The sequence below is a fragment of the Myotis yumanensis genome, unplaced genomic scaffold (genome assembly GCF_028538775.1).
Source record: "Myotis yumanensis isolate MYYU_CA2020_CCGP unplaced genomic scaffold, mMyoYum1.0.hap1 SCAF_7, whole genome shotgun sequence".
Lineage (NCBI taxonomy): Eukaryota > Metazoa > Chordata > Mammalia > Chiroptera > Vespertilionidae > Myotis > Myotis yumanensis.
The window spans coordinates 29,216,085-29,222,084 of NW_027223758.1; positions in this window are offsets into that span (position 1 = coordinate 29,216,085).

Here is a 6,000-nt window from a genome sequence, read left to right on the forward strand (position 1 = left end):
GTTTAGACCTCAGGTGTCGGTGCATACAGGTAGCTGTTAGTCACTGAAGGAGGAACACATGAGGCCGAAAGGGGTAAAGAATTATGAATTTATTAGGTCATCTGGAAAACCAGATGGGCTGAGCCCAAAAATGGTGCCAGCACCCAGTGACGGGGAGTCAAAGATTTTAAAGGACTCGAAGCAGGCTTTTTCTGGTTAGAGAATTCTCTGGGCCAGTCCTGAGGGGACAGATAATGGTCTCAGCAAGTGGAATGTGGCCTTAGCAAGTGAAATGTGGTCTAAGTAAAAAGGAATGTCGGTTGTGAAGCCTAAAGGTCAGTTCCCAGGGGAGTGGGTGTTGATTTAATTATTTGATCAGACCTAACAGTAGCTGTGGTGTTGTCCCTTATTCTCAGCAGCACATTTTCTTGAGGTCTCTATCTCTCAGCTTCTTCTGCACCCCACTTGGGCACATGAGAGCATGTGGTGGCTCGTATGCCTACCTAGTGAGTGTCCAAGGTTCTTTACTGCCTTTAGGCTCCTTCTGAACACTTAAGAAATTATTCTGCGGCTCCCAGTCCCATGATGGGGTGTGTGGGAACTGTGTGGGCTGTCTCCAATCCAGCTGTCCAGCTCTGCCTATCATAGCCTTTTCATTTCTCAAAGAAATGATAGGAACTTGCCGCTTCCCAGGCTCTACTTAGGAAAAGGGCATGGGTTCCTTCCGATTCCAATTTCCCAGTCTGTCAAGGATATCACTTGTTCTCCTGTTGTCAGCTTTCCCCTTCCACTCCCCGCCCCGCCCCCCTGCCCTCCATTTATGGCAATGCTTGGGCTTCTGAGGGAGGGGCACAGGATGTGGGGGACACTGAAATTTTCAACCGACTTGCTTCCTTCTAACTCCTCTTTTCTCTGAATCCAGAGCCTTTCAGTTAATAAAAGCACCAAACCAAAGCACATTAACTAAAGATCAAACAATCTGTGGTGAAGATCCTTTCGTTTTACTTGCAATTGTCACGGATTAATGTTTTTGACCTACACACTGTTCAGTAAGATGAGTCTGCCAATCCTGCATTTGGATATTGTGGCAACATCGAATTGCTATAAGTTTCTAAATTCTTGTTCTCAATATCTGTACTTAACTACTCACAGGCAGTGACGAAGAGCTCATGGACCAGCAGTGGTCCAGAGGTCACACTGAGTAACCTGATATAAAGGCTCAGTCACCTCATTTGCTCTTCTAAGCCTGATAAAGACATTCAAAACTAAAAATTCCAAGAACTTGACTTTCTTTTCCTGTGCATTCTTCTGTGTCATCCCTTCCCTAAGCCAGTAGGCAGAGAATACTGTAGCTGCTGCCAGACTGGAGAAAAGTGGTCTGGAGGGCAGAGAAAATAGTGGAAATGAAAATTGTACAGTTAACACAACTGTAGTTTCACTCTTGCTGCAGAAATGAGTATACATTTTTTTTAAATGAAGATAGCAAGAGACTAATTATAATTTGTAAATAAATATCAGTAGGATGCAAGCTACAAAAACTAAGAGATTGGCAATAAGAGAGCTCAGTTGGATGAATAGTAACAAACTGTTAAAGTAAGAAACATTCAAACCTGTAAAGAATTTTTGTGAGTTTATTTGAGCCAAACTGTGGACAATTGCCAGGAAGCAGAGTCTCAAGGTATTGAAATAATGCTCTGGAGAGTGGCAGCTTTTTACAATGTTTTATAAATTACAATTAAAGGAGGAAACTATAGTGGGTTGTGTGAAATCCATTGGTGATAGATTAGGGAGGTGGGAGAAAGCAAAGGGGGGACGTCCCCTCGGGGTGGATAAAAAGTAAAATGATTGACACATGCTTCTTTTTTTTTAAAATATATTTTATTGATTTTTTACAGAGAGGAAGGGAGAGGGATAGAGAGTTAGAATCATTGATGAGAGAGAAACATCGATCAGCTGCCTCCTGCACGCCCCCTACTGGGGATGTGCCCGAAACCCACGTACATGCCCCTGACCAGAATTGAACCCGGGACCCTTCAGTCCGCAGGCCGTTGCTCCATCCACTGAGCCAAACTGGCCATGGCTACTCATGCTTCTTTTACATAGGTGGGTGCTGGCTACCTTGGTGTTAACAGTCAATAATTAACATAATGATAATAACAATGAGGGAATTTGTGGTCACAGCCCAGGTGCATTGGTTGTGCCCTGAGGGGCCTGGAAAAAGGGAAGTTACAAGTTATCCTGACATTCCAAAGGTATGTTATCATAGTTGCAAAAAAGACAATAGGCTAGGTTAAAATCAAAGTTGATCTTTGTCAGGGAAGATACTGGCTTAGACTTGACTACCCACCATAAATTGCTTTTTAATTTAAAAAGTTTTAATTTCAACCTGAGCATGGCTCAGTGGTTGAGCTTCAACCTATGAAGAAGGAGGTCAGTTTGATTCCTGGTCAGGGCATATACCCGTGTTGTGGGCTCCATCCCCAGTGGGGGCAACTAATCAATAATTCTCTCTCCTCGTTGATATTTCTATCTCTTGCTCCCTCTCCCTTCCTTTCTGAAATCAATATATATACTTTTAAAAATTTTCATTTCAGACCATTCTTTGTGGTTACTCTAGGTCCGTGGTCGGCAAACCGTGGCTTGCGAGCCACATGAGGTGTTATGCCCAGATTTCAAGATCCCCAACAGACCAACAGGGAGCCGGCCAAGTCCGATGCAAAAGCAGAGAGTCCTTTATTATTATTACAGACCCGGGTCTGGCTCCCAGCCTCTTCCGACGCAAGGGCAAGAGGAGAGTGAGACCGCCGTGAGGAAAAACAGGGTTTTAATAGGGGGGTGGAGTGAGGGGAGGAGAGATGACCATGGGCCCTGCCGATTGGCCAGGCACAAGCCGGTCTTGTTACATAGGATGCGGTAATTTCTATGGTGCACACGTCCCTCGACTGTCATTGGTTAGTTTAAAGAAATCCCAGGCGTGGCCAGCAGAGGCCTGGGCTTCCAGGAAGAAGGTCTGAGCACATGGCTGCTGCCCCAACATGGAGGATACGGGGCAAGATGGAGGGCATAGTCCTCAGCCTTTCAGAGGCTCTTTGGCCCCTTGAGTGTAGCTCTTCCACAAAATACCATGTGCGAGTGTGCACGTACAGTGCGGCTGAAACTTCATGGCCTAGTGGACAACAGGGGGTGAGGGTGAGGGCAGGATTAGGGGGGTGAGGGGACATTGGGGGGATAAGGACACATTTGTAATATCTTATTCAATAAAGGGAAAAAAAAAGAAACTTCGTGGCCCATGCACAGAAGTCAGTATTTTGTGGAAGAGCCAGTATTTTGTGGAAGAGTCACACTCAAGGGGCCAAAGAGCTGCATGTGGCTTGCGAGCCACGGTTTGCCGAGCTGCAGTTTGCCGACCACTGCTCTAGGTCTCTGGGTTTGTAAGACCATGCAGGCCTTGCCTGAGCTAGTCAGGTTGGCATGTGGCCCCTTTTCTTCCACACAACTCTACTAAAATAATGATTAGAAAACATAAAATTAGGGTCTCATTCACATTAACTGTGAAACAAGAGATTTGGAGATCAAATTAATAGAAAGTTACTGAATAAAGTTGAAGAAAATCACAAAACCTTACTGAGACACTTGACTTAAAAAGCGTTTTTATTAAAGTAGTAAATACCATATTGTAAAGAAATGTATTCCATTCTAATAGAAATCACATAGGAGGGGTAAAGAGGACTTGACAAAGTGATTCTCAAATCTGTCTAGAAAGTAAAGGCATGATAATAGCCAGAAAACATTTCAAAGAAGAATCTTGAGCCCTAACTGGTTTAGCTCAGTGGATAGAGCGTTAGCCTGCGTACTGAAGGGTCCCGGGTTCAATTTTGGTCAAGGGCACATGCTCAATTGCAGGCTTGATCCCCAGTAGGGGGCGTGCAGGAGGCAGCCAATCAATGAGTCTCTCTCATCATTGATGTTTCTATTTCTCCCTCTCCCTTCCTCTCTGAAATCAATAAAAAATATATATTTTAAAAAAAGAGAGAAAAAGAATCTTAAAGGAGTACTTATGTTAGGGGCAGAAATAGAATTTTGGGGACTAGCTATAATTATAAGAAATATTAATTATGCTCTGTTAACCATGATTGTTTTGCTCTGATTAAAGAAAGCACCTTCTAACCTGGTTGGGAATTGTACGAGAGACCTGAGTAAACCTTGGAATGAGGTCCATTCTCATCCAAGAACTGCCTATTATCATGGCAGAAACAATGGAGGTACCCACTCTGCCCTTTTCAAACCTCCAACCTACATTCCCTGCATACCTACTAGTATTCTTATCCCTTTTGCCTACTTCCCCGTGCAATCTTTGTCTTACCCAATATAAGCAGCTGACTTATTAGGGGGAGGGAGGCTTAGATTTTTGTGGGTGACCTGCTGCTCTCCCATACTGTCAACATTACTGGAATAACTGTTCATATATGATTCAACCCTATGTCTGCTTATTTGGCTCAAGTAGCGACAGGCAGTCCAAGACCATTGGTTGTCCAGTCTCACTTACCCTTGTTGATATTAAATGGCATTATAAAGCTACAGAAATTAAAACAGGGCAATTCTATACAAGCATAAAAAGAGAAATCAGTGGAACAGAAAGACTACCCAAAAAGAGTCCTATCAATTAAAACTTTATGATATATGGGCAATTAAAATCACTAGAGAAAGGATGGCTTGTTTAATAAATGGTGTTAGAACAACTGATTAACCAATGTTTGTGGTTACTTTGGGTCTCTGCCTCAGCTAACAGGCTCAGTTTTCCTGGGTGTCTATTTGTGTTTTGTTTTTTTTAAATATATTTCTTTATTGATTTCAGAGGGGAAGGAAGAGGGAGAGAGAGATAGAAACATCAATGATGAGAGAGAATCATTGATCGGCTGCTTCACGCACGCCCCCAGCTGGGGATCAAGCCTGCAACCCAGGCATGCTCCCTTGGCCGGAATCGAACCTAGGACCCTTCAGTCTGCAGGCTGATGCTCTAGCCACTGAGCCAAGCCGGCCAGGGCCTGGGTGTCTATTTGTATTGTACTTCCTCATGCCTTTAAGCTGGGTGTTGCTGTGTGACTTTCATTGGCCAATGAAATGAGTTGGAGTGATGCCTCCCTTCTGAGAAGAAACTTGAAGAGCCAGGCGAAGGAATTGGGCTCTGTTCTCCTGTTCCCGTCTTTGGCTACAGGCCATGGGGAAGTGGAACTTCAAAACACTCAGGCACTTCCCTCTGAAGGTTGCTGGTGGTAGCCATCCACAGCAAAGATGGCGGGAGGTGGTTGCACAGAGCTGGTCAAAGGTGGGCCTTCACCAGAGTCTACTGCAGGGTGGGCATGGCCAGATCTGCTGTGAAAGCTGGTGCCAGATGATCAGGCCCAGGGAGCCCAAGAGTGGGGCGGGGGGCAAGGATAGTACCTTGAGGTGAGCTGCTGCCAGAAATGCACACAAAGGAGTAGGTGGCAGGTGTGGCATAAGGAGCAGCCCACCACGGGCCTGGGAGAATGTAGTTGTGGAAATGAGAACAGCAAAATGTGGGTTTGAGGGTGTGGGAAATGCTCACCTGTTTGAATTCAAATGTCGGACTCTGAGACAGAAAATATGGTGAAAATGAGACTTTTAATAATAGGTTTCGAGAACAGGTGTCTTTGGTCACAGGCATACCTGGTGCAGCAAGCATAGTCCATTTATTTAGTCCCTTCTCTGGTTCCTCATTGGCTGAGTACTGTTGGGTCACCTGTTTCCTCATGGGTGGCCTAGGTCTAGCTGTCTCCTATTGGGCCACTTAAAAAAGTCAGGCCGAGGGCTTTCTGCCTGCCTCCACCTCCCCTGTCTAGCTGAGGCTGACGCCTTGGGATTTTCACCATGACATAGGCCCATGGCCTATGTGCACAGTTCTTTGTTCCTCTTCCCTCCTCCCTACATTCTGTTTGCCCTGGGGATAGTCAGTAAATTCCATCAAAAGTAGACCTTGCTGGAGATGGATCACAGAGGTCC